Source organism: Oxyura jamaicensis, chromosome 6 (assembly GCF_011077185.1).
Source record: "Oxyura jamaicensis isolate SHBP4307 breed ruddy duck chromosome 6, BPBGC_Ojam_1.0, whole genome shotgun sequence".
In the NCBI taxonomy this organism is placed as follows: domain Eukaryota; kingdom Metazoa; phylum Chordata; class Aves; order Anseriformes; family Anatidae; genus Oxyura; species Oxyura jamaicensis.
Window position 1 is genome coordinate 30,785,231 of NC_048898.1, and position 16,105 is coordinate 30,801,335.

Here is a 16,105-nt window from a genome sequence, read left to right on the forward strand (position 1 = left end):
ATACAAAACCAAGCAACAGATGTTGTATTCACAGCTGCACTTTGCATTCAAGAAGATAGGATGGCAAGAAATGCTGGCTAGTCCATGCTAAAATTCCCACTGAATCAAATGGAAATACATTTTTGCCCCCTACATCAAGCACAATCTAAGCTTTCATACCATCGTAACTATCAAAAGGAACAGGAAGAAAAGGCATAGGTAAAAGGAATTATATGTTACTTCTTTAAGCCAGGAAAGTTTTCCTGTTTTTTGTTTGTTTGTTTTTAACTGATAATAAATATTTTTTGTTAAAAGCTATAAGAAAACTAACAAGTTAAATACATTTCGCCACTACTCTAAGTAGCAAGCAGACATTCTATGGTTTTTCTACCAAATATTTCATATGAGGCTGTGTCTGTTGACCACCTGACCAGAAAAGATAAGTCAGGCTTTAATTTTGGGCTGTTCCTCTTCTAACCACAAAGCCAACTTAAAGCCTTTCAGCTGGAATATATTTTATCTGGATCAATTCATTGATCTGATGTGCCACTAAGGCTCACAAACAGTTAAACTCACAGAGGGAAAAGCCGAGCAGTGTATGACCTAATGGCTATGTGTGGAAATGTCTTAATCTAGCTCTCCTGGTAAAGAAAAGAGAGGAACAACAGCATGCCTTGTCCAAAGCTTCTTGTGAGCCAGAGGGGTCCCACACACAACCTTGTGATCACCCATGAGAGCACTTGTGCTCATGTACACCTGCTCTCTGGGGAGATATATCGCAACAAGTTCCTGCAACTTGACATCATATGAAGGAATTTGACGTTTTTACAGCAGGCGTCTCTACTGCAACCAGGATTTTGATACAGGAGATGAACAGACAGTTCTCTGTGAAAAAGTTGGTTCTGTTTTTGCCACTGCCTTGCACAGGCAGCTAGGGCAAGCCCTAGGCCAGGGTAAGCGGCACATGTAATATTTACAGCAATAGGAAGAGCAGAGTAAGACACCGAGAATTTGCTTTATAGAATGAATGGCATTGTAAACAGCCATAAGGGAATTAAAAACATTGAGTTTTAGCTTGTTCCCAGGTGTTCTTTGATGTATCCAGAAGGCATCATTTGTCTTGTTGAGTGAAGCCTCTTTTGCGTATTACTACCTTTTCCTCTAGGAAACATTTATTAGGTTTTGGTTGGGAAATAGCCACTGAGCCTTTGGGCAAGGCTGATTTGTTTAGCAGTAAGATATGGAATTTACTTACTTTCTTGTTATAACATTCTCCTACAGGAATGTCACTCTCATGGTGGTAAACAGCAGATGACACCTTCAAAGGTTTCCTTTTTCGTCTGATTTCAGTTCAGTTTTGTGGAAATCGGATGTAAAAGTTGCTAAGACACACTTAAGCCAGGCTTATGGAATGGGTTAAAGAAGACACTGTAGGCCACAAGACAACCTCCTCGGAGAACTGGGGTATAAAAGGCCTCTTGTCTCACTGTCATTCTGTGTGCCTGCTGGCTTAATTTCTCTCTGCCTGGTATAAAAGACCACCCACCATGTGGCACACGGCCACTATTTTTTGTGGAAACTATGATAATATCGATGCATTGTGGTTCTGTCACTGGCTTCGCAGCAGGAGTGGAGAACTGACTTGTTCTCATACAGCCTGATCCAAAGCCCACTGAAGATGATGGCTGTAGCTTTGTTGACTTCACCAGGCTTTGGAGGAAGCCGTTAGGAAAAATACGGGATGCTGGTGAAGAACAAGCTTACAGGACCCTTGACTTGCAGCACAGATAGGTTGAAGGTTTTTGCTAAACCAAATAGCAATTTTAATTTAATCTCCACTAGAAAAATAGGAAAAATTAAATGCTTGCCATATGGTGAAAATATGTTAAGCTTCAAAGAAGCAGTAATAATTAAATACAACTATGCAAAGTTTTTTTAGGTTTGAATAGTATGCCAGTTTCAATATTATAAAACATACATATATAATCCTATTAAAGCTCATTTGAAAAAAGGAACGCTTTGAATAATGCAAGCTCTTAGGTCTCATTTTTTCACCTGCATATTTGTTTTCATTTTAATCAACACTGCTATAATCACAAAACTTGGTACAATTTTGTGTAGCCTTCAATGCACATCAACAATTTCAATTTCTTCTACAGGTAACATCCACATGAAACAACCTTTGAAGATAAAGAAATAAAAACTGACAAATAAATATGTGTACTTAGAAACAGCATATCAGTAAACTCTACAATCGTAAGGAATATTAAGCCCAAAGCCTTTGGCTGCCCTCAGTTTCTGCTCCTTTGCCTGGAGATTGAGAACTCATGCATTGTCACTGTGGCATAGGCACCAGAGACAGCCGTGCAGCCTGGCAAGCAGAAACACCCAAATACACAAAGGTCTCAAATGCAGGAGAGACCCCAGGGCTGCGAGCAGATGCTGTGCAAGGTACATTTCTGGCTTGCAACCTGGGGCTGTCCAGGCTGAAAGGTTGTGTTCAATTCTTTCACCATAACTTTGGGTCAAATAATGCCACGTCAGGGTGTGCCTGCTTTACCTGCCTGACTTCTCCACATCTACAATGTGGAGAACAACAATTAATGAAATCAAGGCAACAAACAGAGAAAACCCGAGCCTCTCACTCCCGTTTTGGTGTGATTTGCCCCACAAAGAACACTGATAATCCAGATCAATGAGCTTTGTGAATTCTTCCAGCATGAATACTGCAAATGGCATGCTAAAATGCAGTCATATATGCTAAATACTCATATCCCCACACATACAATCCCCTGCCTAAAATCTCTCTGTATTAAAAACTCATCAGGCACATAAATGCTCATGGAATAGCTAACCCAAATAGCAAGGAAATGGCTACATAAATTTCCCCACAGTTGTTCTTTCCCAGACAAAAAGAGCTATTTCACATTCCTAGACCTTTCAGTACCTGCACTCACAAGAGCCAGGATCACTCCAGGTCCCGTGGGAGATGGAGGGGCAAGTCTGATGGGAGAGAGGAGCTGTGGTACTGTGTTATACTTTGAACATTTTCTTAAGAGGTCCCTTTGAGCACAGGGCCTTTTTAGACTTGCATTCACATTTTTTCTAACAGTAAAAATCACAGGTGATGCTTATCACCCTTTCTCCTCGATTATTCATGTTATTTATCTCCATGGGGTGATGCAGAGAGACCTCAGACTTGACACTATTGCCTTGGTATATCTGGCCAAGATAAGAAAATGTCAGTTCTGTTCCAAATAGTTTACCAGCTACTTTCTCATACGCATTGAAAGACTCGCCTTTCCTTTACATTATCTGCAGAAATGACAAGTATAGCAGTTATCCAAACTGTTAGGTAGGCTACTGCCTGTCAAATTTCAAAGCCTTTCCCTTTTTGAACCTTTAACACACAATAAATACAATAAATAGTCTCCAAGATAAAGCCGTATTTATTTATTTCTAATAGGTCTGTCAGTAATTCTTTAATTCAGGCCACATTTTTGCCACTGCTTTTCCTCAGGTTTGGATCTGTGTTGATTTAAGTCGAGACACTTGCACAGAAGCACATCCTCTCTGCTGAGGCCAGTGGACTTCTGCCAGCTTATCCTAGCTGGGGAAAACCTGCCCTTTGCTGTTGTACCCACAGTTTCTTCTAGAGAAATCTCTTTGCACACATGTGGTGCTCTTTGAATTAAAGTGACTGCAGAAGTGCAAAGTGCTATCATTTTTTACCGCTGTTAAATAACAACACTGACAGTTAAGAAAATCCTTTAGGAAAGAGCATCTGTGCATCTCTCCCTCAGCATGCAGCAAACAAAGAGCTGCACTGTTTTTTCCCAGCAGAACAAAAAGTCAAGTTCCTAAAAGCTCAGTCAAAATTTTGGCTTTACAAAAGGAATTTGCAGACGTGTCTCTCAAACATTAATTTGGGTGGTCTACCTACCACAGGACTTGTGGTGCTATCTGGTTTGTTGTTTATAGAAGTAAGTCAAAAAGCTTGTATGCGTGCTGTTGTTTTGAGGATGATTTTTTTTGTTGTTTTATTTTTTGATGTGAAAAATAAACCATAACTGAATATTTCTTTCCTTGTAAAAACAGATTGATGCATTATAATAAAAATAATGCTTTCAAAGTACTAAAGATGCTTCTTCCAGTAAACAACTAACTTTATTGTTATTTTTAAATATGAGGTCAATATATTCTCTTTGACAATAATAGATACATTTACAAGGTTAAATGTTCCAAGTTTAGTAGGAGAAATAATACAGAATAACGTGGAAGATAGCAAAACCAGCAAAACCCCATAAGAGAGTAAGAACCAGACATGCTCCTGGGCAACCTGCTTCAAGCGTCCTTGCTTGAGTAGGGGGTTTCATGTCATTTTAAGCAGAAAGGGAAAAGTCTGAACTACCACAGGTGATAGAAGGATCTGAAAGTTAAACTTATTCAGGAACTCTAGGATAAACTAATGTATTAGGTGGGTGTTGCAACCAGACTCCTATACGTTTCATACCGTTAGGTTTCCCTATAGACAGAACCCTTCCTAGTGTAAACTATCCACAGGCAGTGTGCAGGGTCACACAACGCTGCATGTTTTCCAGAGTGGTGAAAAAAGCTACCCTTACACTGTCACACTGTCCTTTGTGATTAATAACATTAATCAGTACTCACTTGGGATACTCACTTGGGAATACTTAGTCTTATAGCCAGTGTTGGAAAATCCTTAAAGAAAAAAAAAAAAGTCACTGTTCTCCTGGCTGGAGAAATGTAGATGGATGTGTCGGTCAGTAGCCACAACTGTGCTGAACAGCAGTTTTCCTGAAACAGTTAAAGATGCTGTAACAAGCACTAGTAGAACCTTATGACACCCTATTAATTAACTCCTTCTGTGGATGGTCAGATGAGGTCATGTGAATTTTGTAAGGTCAGGCAACAAGTAAGGAGTAAAATTTGAGAGTTTCAGCTAACCGACTCACCCTGATATACACTATCAAAGCAGAAAATTAGTGGAATTCCTTTTCAGGGAAGCTTGTGTGTCTCTGCTCCAGTTCCTATTTTGCTTCATTGGCTGTTTAGAACAAGAAAAGAACACCATGAGTTTATAGATTCATATAAAATATTCAAACTGCTGACCTAAATATATGAAATGATCTCTCTGCGTAACTAGAACAGAGGGGAAAAAACAGAATTAATATTAGCAGCCAAAAATGGTCTGAGATTAGTGGTAAAGACTAAATAAATCCAAGAAGAAGGAAATGTGTTGACATTCTGGATGACTACTGTCACTTCCCACAGACTCCACTGTTGGTGGGAAACTCCTGTATTTGCTTATAAATGCATTCTACAGTAATCTAAATAATACAGACAGTAAACACTGAAATCCATTGTTTCCATGAGCACCAAAACATCTAAGAAAAGGCCCCAGTATAGTGGGTTGGTTTTTTTTTGTTTTATTTAGCTTTCTCCCTTTTACAAAGACAGCTTCGCTTTGGGAGAAAAAAATATTGTTTTGAAAAATCGTTCTTAACTGAATGGTTACTTTCAGAGCTGGTCTGTAAACAGAGTCCTGATAACAACCCAAGTTTTACGTGTAACTAGGAAGATACTCTCCGTAGCTGGATCTCCACCAAAAAAAAAAAAAAAAAAAAAAAGACCTGCACCCTTATGCAGCTGTGCTGTGTTGAGGTAACAAGAATTTGTAGACAGCTACAGATTGTATCTGGTTTTATAATGGAAAACAGACATAGAAATAAACTAGAAGTGGAGATGGCTAACTTCAGCTAGGAATTTGGAGGCTGAATTAAGACTGAATCTCTCTCCTTAAGAAGGAGGAGGACAAGTGTATAATCATGCTCAAAAGCAGCTTCCATTAATGGTAAGGCACACTGGAAATCTTTTCTACTAGTATATAACCTAGGTCTAAAAAAAAAAAAAAAAGCTTAAGTAGTCAGATTTAGTTCAAAAATGAAATTTGGGGATCAGAATAGAAAGGTCTATGAAAATGTCAGCTCGGTAATTAATAGCTATTAAAAAAAAAAAAAAAGAAAAGAAGTTAATGTTAGGATGTTAGGAAAGGAATAGAGAGAAAGGAAAAAAAAAGCAGCATTCTTACGTCAATATATCAATGGTGTGTGTGAATCTCATATTCTATCTGCAGTTTTAGTGTCTCCTTGTCTCAGAAAAGACATAAGAGAACCAAAAAGGTCCTTAGAAAGATAGCAGGGATAATGAAAGTAGCGCTGGTTTCTGCACAGACAGATCAGGACGGTTCAGTCTGGAAAGAAGACAGCTGAACGGCACTATTAGAAAGTACATCTGTAGTATGCTGACTACTTAACTGTTGTTCTCTGACCACGAAATTAAGCAAGCATGTAACAAGTCAAAGGGAAATGCTTCTCCATGGAGTGTGCAGGTCTGCTATGCACCCTTGCACCAGGATGTCAAAAGTCTTCATGCATTAAAAAAGGGGCTGCCTGAATTCACAGAAAATCAGAGGTGAGCTTGGGAAGCCCATAGGAACTACCCCTGATTTCTGGGAAGTCCCTGGGCATCAAATGGTTGGAAGTTAGGAAAGTACTTCTAAGAATTACTACCACAGTCTTGCTGTGCTCATTAAGTCTTTTCCTTCAGCCATAGTGAGAGACAAGGTATTGTGTTAAATGGCCCTCTAACCTGGTACAGCTGTTCTTGTGCTACGTTAGATTCCCTTTAGTCCTGTAACAACCAACTCAATTGCCTGCAAGAAGAAGTAACATTAAAATAATTTGACATAGCATATATATATTTAACTGAAGTTTAACAGCTATAAATATGGGTACACAAACGGGTAGTTGGGGACCTACTGTCAGGTATTCTTCACATAGCAATGATCATAGAATAATCCGCAGAAGCATGCTGTGAGAAAAGGGCTGTAATATCCAGACACAGGAATACAGTTCGGAAAAGAAGCCACATAGATCATCACTCTCAGTTCCCTAATATTCTAAGGACTATGTCATATAATCCCTTTATAAACTACTCAGCTTCATTATGCTTAAATTTATTAGCCTCCATTTTTCCTGGAAGACTGTTCCAGAACTTCACTACTCTCCTGATTAGAAACCTTTTAATTTCCAAGCGAAATTTAATATGACAATTTTATACCATTCTGGAGAAGTGTTACAGTTTCGCTCCACACATACATCATAGCGCAAATACCAACAAGGGAAAAGAGCAATTCAAGTTAAAAACAATCATAGCACCAAGGCATTCCTGGCCAAGCACTTTCCTCCAATTTTAGATGCAGATCCCACTGCAACCTTTAATTCTCTGGTAATAAGCTACTACTGAGGGAACTCAGTCTGTTCTGATCAGCTCTGTTTTACATCTGCAAATGCATATTAACCTCTTTCCAACTAATGAATCACTGAGCCTGTCATAACTCTAACGAGCAGATTTCTTTCTGAGGGTGTTGATAATCTGAAAGTGCTCGCTTGTTTTTCCTGCCTTGAATTACACTGTAAGTGTAAGCACATCTCTGGAGAGTTTATCTGTAGAGACTGAACCGGAGACCTTTGGATCTGAAAAACATGAGCATTTCCATTTGGAGCTTAAAGAGCAGCTGTGTTAGCTCAAAGGGAAAGCCCACTCACACGCTTCTGTGTATGTGACCTGTTGGAGAGGTTTGGCTGGCACATTTGTTGGGCAGGGCTGCCCAAGACTTTGCAACAGTGCTGAGAAAAATGAAAACTGGGGTGGAGGGGTGGGCATGGCTCCTGCTGCCTAGCGAGGAAGAAGAGGCAGAGCTGGAAGAAGAGCTGGAGATTTGGGTCTGCTGCTCCTCCTGGTGATGGGGATTGTGCAGGATTGAAGCCTCAGCTGGTATTTTCATGAGGGTCTCGTCTCTGATGCTACTTGATCATGGCTGCTTGGCCACAGAGGTGCACCTCCTATTTTGTGTGGGACTGATGTCGGCCACATGCTGTGGGATGAGGACTGTGCCTTCCTTGTACAGCACCCAGCACAGTAAGGTGGTGGTCTTAACTGGAACCATTGGTGACTACAAAAACGTAAATGTTAAATGCTGCTTGCAGCTCATTTTTTCGTATTTAAAACCCATGTTGTTGTTGTAGGCATTCTTGATATTCCTTCAAGCACAGTAAGGAGAGATGGGTAGCTCTGTGCTCCCCCATACAGACAGCAGTGCAGAACAGGCTATTGTCAGCCAGTTTCCAGAAATAACTAGGAGTAAATGACTTTTAATTATAGCTCCTAAAATTTACAGACATTTACCAGGCTGTTTCTAGTGTGTTATTTCAGTTAAAACCCTAGACTGTAGAGCATTTTCAGAGCAATGGAAAGAAAAAAAAGAAAAAAGAAAAAAGAAAAAAAAAAAAAAGTTAAAGTTCTTTTACCATGAGGTTTAACAATATATTGCCTTTAATTCAGTTGTTAATAATGATTAAAAGCTGCCAGTTTGGGAGGTACAGCTCAGTATCACTGGCACGCAATTACTAGGCAGGCGAACAGCAACCTACAGGAACTAAGAAAATACAGTTGTTATCTGAGTTGTATCTCAGAGCAATCAATTTTGCTCTCCACCTGCTTTCAAATCTCATTTTCTATCAGTTGAACTTCATTTGTGTCCCACAGCTCTATTGGCCCTCCAAGCCTACGCTTTGTTCTCTTGTCTTGCAGATGGTGTCTGGACTTAGTCCTACAGCTATTCAACCAGGTTATGAGATACTCCCTTAAAGACAGAACTTTTGAAAGGTGACACACTGAAATAACACCATTTCAGCCATTCCTCTCTAGGTTACCTGTGCATGGAAAACGTGACCATGAAGAAAGAGGGCAATACAGGCTGATGATATAAAGCAGCACATCACAGCCTCACCCAACAGAGGAGGCTATATCCCTCCTTGTTTCCTATTTGGATACAAAAATAAATGGTAGGTACAGTAATTGTAGTTGCAAGAGACTTTCCACCTCCTTCTAGAGAGAGATTTCCTAGGCTCAGATCCCAGCCCTGAGAGAAGTAAATTATAGCAGTGTCTTTCATTAGCTAAACTAAGGGAGTAGGAATAGGCAAGTGCTACCAATTATATTTCAACACAAAGCAGTACCCACTTAGGCATAAGCTAAAGGCCACAATTCCATTGTTAACAGGGGTGTTCTCACGGAAAAGCTTTGAACACACTGGGAACATTAAAGAGAAGATGTCTTGCATGTGCAATTACTCAACACATCTTTAAAACTGCAAACACTTGTTCACATGTGGTGAAAATTAGAGCTGTGAGCACTTGGGAAAAAAAATCCCACCTGGCAGGCACTCTCTTTTTCACTTTAGAGTTTTATAGGAGCTCTCAGAGCTTGTTGGTCCAGTGAGAGCTGAACCAAAGTCATTGGAGGAAACTGTGAGAGAAGCAAAAGAAAATGCAGAGATATGTGCTATTTTTGTTTTAACCTCAACAAGTTTTTGACTCTCACAGTCTGGCTCCCTCTCATAAAAAACTAATAATAATAATAAACTATGCATCTCTAGATCTAAATATAAATATTGACTGCTCCTTGGCTTTCTCTACTGGCCTAAAATGGCAAGGAATTTGCAAGCTTTTGCACACTGTCCTGCAGGTGGGTTTGCTCATCAGGATTCAGCAGATTTGAGCTGCTCTAGGAAAACTGGGGCAGGATCCAGTAATTCTCTGAGAATTCGTTTCTTCCGTGTGACTTAAGGAATAAGCATTGGTCATGAACTCCAAGAGTTGCACAGAACTAATTTGCACCTTGGACACCCTGATGGATAATGAGAACCAATAGCTCACAAGACTTAATTAACCAAAGGGCTTAGACAAGGCCACAGCATTATAGTAGATCCTTCAGGTCATCTTGGTCAATAAACCAAGAATCATCCAGCCATCTGCTAGGACACTGTGCCATGTCTAACAGCTAGCAGTGTAACTTTTCTGAATATCATCACAGCATTCCTCACTTGTCTCCTGCTACTATCTCAAAGAATATTTATATAATTATTTGGTATCACGTTGCTATTCAGTGTTCTTGTATTCCTAATACTTTCTTGTCTCACTGTCATAAATGCTGAGAGTAACATGAGGACACCAAACACCATGGAGAAAAGGGACATTCCACTGTTCCACCAGCCCTTTCCCCAGGTGAGTTCTAGAAACCTGGGTTTTATGTCAGTGTCCTAGCAGATACCTAAAAGAATACACCCAGAACAAGAAACCATCTCTATTCCATCTATTCCATCAGAGATTTTCAGTTTTATTTCACTGGCTGTTTGAATGGGAAAACATTTTGGAACCAGAGACAGAGTTATTTAAATAGTCATGAGTATGGGGTCTTCAGTCTTCCTGTAGAAAAAAAAAAAAAAAAAAAAAAAGCTCTATGAGCTCTATGTGGTGAAATCATACATTTGATCCCTTTTTCTCAGTGTCGTTCAATATCCATTGTCTTATACAAACACTCCATTTCTAGTGTCAGCAGTCAGGTGTTTTCTGTAGAAAGGCATTATTCAGTTAGGATGACACCAAACTCTCAGTTTTGGCAGATACTTCCACATTAGGGATGCACAGATTACAGTGTGAACTTTTTCCCCACATCTCTTCCGTATAAATACTCTGACAAATTCATTAATGCATCCAGTTCAGCTGAATTTACTACCACATTCGAAATGACACTTTAAGAAGCCTCCTAAGCTTTTTAAAAACCTTGCAAGGAAGTAAAAAGCTATATGGAGCTTAGCTAAGATGAAGACAAGCATTTTGAGCCAAAAAGCATGGAACGTGTTGACAGTTTAAAGAAAGAAGGAAGTTGGAGAACAAATGAGATTTGACTAATGCTTTTTTGGTCCATCCAGAGGCTTGTTATGATTACCCCTTAAACTTACCTTAGGGACTCATTACAGTTTAGATAGCAATATCTGTCTACTGTTGTTCTTCCTTTCTCCCTTCTAATGACAAAATGCTGATAGCCAGACATCATTCCAAACACATTTACTTGTAATATAATAAAGTTGGAAGAGCGTCTGTGGCAGATAGGGGTAATTTGATGGGTTACGTTAGCCAGGGAAACTAAAAGTACAGCTCCTGTTTAATATTTCCAGTCTGGAGTGGTATGGGTAATAACTGCGGTGATAGGAGAGCTCTAACAGCAACCATGAAACTACATGACTTCGACGTTGTGACTAATGAGGTGGCAAAAAGTTAAATTCTGTATTTTTACATCTCCACAGGCTTCTATCATTTAATATGTGATCTAGCACACCTCTGTAAGAGGCAGATACTGAGGCAACACTGTACAAAGGCTTGTCTCAAATTAAAAGGACACTTGTAGCAGTAAAATGAAGCTTACCCCTCGTTTTTGGGAAACAGCAAGTCCGAACCATAAGCTTTCTTACTTGAGATGTCGGTCTAAACACCGACTCTTTACCATGGAAATTTCAAAAGTGATGACATACAGAAGGAGTCATGTTACTTCCCCTGAGACTTGTTTGTAATGCCAATTTGCCAAATGATGTGGCAATTACGTTGAGTTCAGTCACACACAAAATGTGTTCTTCAATATGGGTATATTGCTAACATCTGTTGTTAGTATTACGAAAAATTTGCATTGCAGAAAACTAAATCCCAGTTAAAAGTGAACATGTACCGTCCTTAAAAATTAAATAAGAAAATCATCGCAGTTCAGAGATTCTGCAGACAGACAGGGGCCCTCTGTGTTCGTTCATTCCTTAATTTTTGTATGTAAATAGATCACAAGACTTGATATTATGCAATGCCAGGAGAATATTGCCTAACCAGCAATATTATTATTATTATTATTTTCCATTTGGCAGTTACTTTGAAAATTATGGTTCAGAAACTAGTATTAGGCCACTGAAAGATTTTGGAAATATCTGGAAATCAGTGCAAAAGGAATCACACTGTAAAAATGCTCCTTTCTCTTTGTAAGAAACTTTGAAAACTTAACTTTTTAAATCAGAAAAAAAGAAAAAGAAAAAGAAAAAAAAAAAATGTCTATATCAGCAGTAGTCACATTTCATTGCCTTCATTTCTCTCCTGTTTCCAAACCCTCTCCCACTCTATTCCTCTACATTGTTCCTTACAAACTGTGTCATATTCATCGAGGCTTTTGTAACCGATCAAATTAATTCCTGATATAGCACATTACTGATACTCCCTTAAACTGTGACAAGTACGCTGTCAGTTGCCCAGCCTGTCTTTTAGCTGTCCTTACTCCAAACACGTCCTGAAAAAAGAGGTCTGGCGCTGGCATCCCGGTGTCACTGTAACCCCTGAGGACAGCAGCAGGGACTGAGGCTGCCTAGCAGTCCTTCCCCCTGCCCAGTACGGGAGCTGCTGCACACACCCAGCGTAGGCTAAGGAAGGCTAGGCTAGGCTTGCCGCGTGGTTTTGCATATCAGGAAGACGCTGTACCTCTTGGCACACTAAGATTTCTGCTTCTGGATGCGAAATGAACCCTGGCATCCATAAAGTTAAATTAGAGGATTATCCATAATTTACTGCCAAAGAACAGAGCGCTCCGGATACTCCGTGTTGGTTGAGGACAGTTATGCCAGGAAGCAATCGCTGTTTTTCTAACACTGACAGCAATCTGCTCAGTGGGCCAGGAAGGCCAAGTCATATTTAAAATATATTCTTGTACAAGCCTATGGAGTACCTTTGACAAAATATATAATCATATAAAAATGGATGTATTGTAAAGAGGTTTTTTAATTATATTTTTACAAATTTTTGAATTTCTTCTCTCCAGTATTTACTCAAACCCACAGGAATAACTCAGTGAATGAGCTCAGAATTGCTGCCAGCATCCCACCTGAACACCGGCTCAGATCTCCGTGCTGGCGCATTTCGTTCACACAGTTCATCCTGCGCCAGCAAAAGGATTGTCTGCCTCCCTAAACCACATCCCTGTAAAGGTACGGCTCCCAGTCTGAAATGCACACGGCTATGGGGCTGCGAGGCAACCACACGAGTTATGGTGAGAGAAGGAGATGGCGTCTGGAGCAGGGAACAAGGAGAGACAAAGTAGTGGCAGGGAAAAAAAAAAAAAAAAAAAAAAAAAAAAAAAAAAAACACAGTGCAAATTGTGTTCCTGAAGTCAAAGAGAAATGAATCATTCTCAAACAGTAGACATCTAAAGGCTGGATGGAACAATTTCTAAATACTAGTCAGACCAAAAACAACACACCGCTGAAATAATGAGGATATATAAGAAACCAACAAAAGCCAGGAAATTCAAAGCTGAGGCTAAAGTTCCACTCTTAATTTAGGGCTGTTTTCTTTTTTAGAGAATACTGTTCAACTTGGTTGGGGCCGTGTAAGGTTGTTTTCTTAAGGTTTTAGCAAACGCACACAGGTTGTAACTTTTTGCTCTTTCTTTTTATTATTATTATTCTGCAAATAATAATAATGAAAGAATAAACTATTAGTGTCTTGTTTTTCTTTTTAATTTAGCTGGTTTACTCGCATAAATCCAAGTTTCAGTCACAGACACGATCTGCATTATGTTGGCTTGCAAAACACACACTAAAGGCCCTCATCCCTGGAGTTTGTAATGGAAATGACAAAAGGCAGATGACACAAGCAGAACGGGGAGAACCAGACCCAAAGCCGCTGTGGCAGGAACAGCACATCAGCAGCGCAGCTGCCTGAGCTTGGGATTTAAATGCCAGAACTGATTCTCAGGAAGGGCAGGAAGAAACACAGGTTACAGCAGCAGGCATGTAACCTTTCTTTGAAGAAGGATAAGGTCTTTCTTGCTTGTATAGATGCAGGATTTAATAGAAATAGGCGCTCCCTGTAGCTCCATATAGCACAGTGAACTCCACAGAGGTACTTAGACATTGGCCATCTCCTACGCCAGGAGTGGGGGGAAAAACAGTTGAACTATTCTCCATTCCTTTTTCTGGGCTGGAATAAAGGAATTCTGTTTATGTTTACTTTACAGTCTCCAGGCTGGTTTGTATTTATATAAGGCCAGACACAGGCTTGTTTATTTACTCACGTTGAGCAGCACATCAGTTTGCAAACAGCCCCAGTGAATTCAGCAGGGCCGCTGGTGAGCAGCACAAATCCCACCAGCAGGATCTGGCTCCAGAAGGATATCTCTGAAACCTAATCAGAAAAGGTGATTTCTTCTCCATTTTTCCTTCCTCACAGACATAATCACCACTTGAGGCGGTCTCACAAGTTACAGACATCTCGCTGGAACAAAAGGATGCATTTCACCCCAGCACGGTTACTAGCTCGCCTTTTCCCTGGGTGCTTTCCTCTGCTCCTCCCCTCCCTCCCCGGCTGCCTGAGGCTGTTTGCTTTCTCCAACCACAGAGGGCAGTGTTAGGGAGCTGTCAGCCACAAACCCAGGGGAAAAGATTCAGGAAAATGAGGAAAGTTTGTCGGCCAGCTCTCTTACTTTTGCAGTGGGATAGCTAACACTGAAAAAGCCAAGACGAAAGCCATCAGTACAGTCAGGCTAATGCACCCGATACAGCCATCTCGAATACTGATATTTTTTTTTTATTATTTTTTTTTCCCCAAAGGAAAAGCTGCTGAGGCATGAATTTTGTTATGAAAACAAATGTTGCATCGCTGCTCCTGACCTGACATTGGTATTGGACTGACATTCTTTGACGTTTTAGAAAAGAAAGGGGAGATTTGCAATTAGGTTTCATTTTTAATTATAGAAAGGTTTCAGAATAAAAGAATATATGATGTGTCCTGAGGCTACCTGCATATTTTACTATCAAGTTACCTCTAATTTAGCTATTGAAATGCAAGAAGAGAGCTCTTGCATATAACAACATGAAAGGTCTATCTTAGTCTATCATTCATGTGGCAGAACAAGGAGTACTTTTCATTCAGGTGTGTTTATGATGAGTAAACTTGACCAGATGTTAAGACTCCTTTGTATTTTAAAGTGTTTTATGGCTCACATTAGTCAGCTGGAAAAGGGCAGATCATTTATATTCCCTTGTATGTTTTTTCAAGTTCAAGATTCCCCAGCGGAACACACGACTATATGAAAATATATAAAAGGAAGAAATTAACTATTGCAAATGTCACAATATATAGAACTGAATTGAATAAATCCCTCTAATTTACAGGATGAATTCTCTAAATATTGACTGCTTTGTGCTACAATTCCAACAGTTTATGTGTAAGAACAAGCTTCTCCCACTCCCTTGCCCACAAGGGAGATTAGAGCAATCATTAAAAGCGTATTCTATTCCTAGTAGAAACAGTCCTGATGATAATGATAGGTAAGAAAAGAGCCATTCAATTTTCACACACACTGATGATGACCTATTTGAACACTTAGCTCTCTAGATGTCCTTGTTAGGGAATATAAGAATACACACCTCTACAGGAGTCAGCTCTTTTCCCCTACAGAATAAACCGCTGATACTGAAACCACTGAAAAATCATCCTGGAAATTCAATAGAAAAAAAAAAAAAAAAAAAATCATAGGAATTTAGACACTTAGATCCTCTAAAAATGATTGGCAGCCCTGAAATCTCAGCCTTACTTCTGGGCTCAAACACTTCGTCGCGCTGGATGCCAGCGTACCAGCAGGGTTGGAGCAATCGAGCTCAGAGCACACCCGGGGGAAACACAAAACTTTCACCTCCCCTCAGCCCTCATGTCAGGGTTTGTAGGGCCAGGAGTAGATTAAACCAGGTGGGGAGGAATGTCCCTGTGCTGTGCATATGTCAGCTCATGAGATGGGAGAGTTCCCTCCTGAGAGTTATGCCTGCAATAAAGCGCTGTGGAGCTAAGGCTGTGGACCAAAGACTTAGGAAAGGCAAAACCAGCAATTAGTGTTATGCTGATGCCTTGTGTATCACCTTCTTGAGACCTTAAAACCACTTTGATGTGCCCACGCTGCAAACCGCCCAAAGCTGCGACGATGCTACCAGAGCCCAGCAGAGGTAGCCTCTCCCCATGGCACTAGCACGGGTTCAGCACGACTCTGACCACGGTTATGCGGTGTTTGGTCAGCTCAGACTGTGGGTAAAGTGAGTTCATGTCTGCCCACAATGTGCTGTGTAAACATGTTCTCAAGTCTGCTGCTCGGTCTTAGGGACGTCCCACTTCCAGTAAGG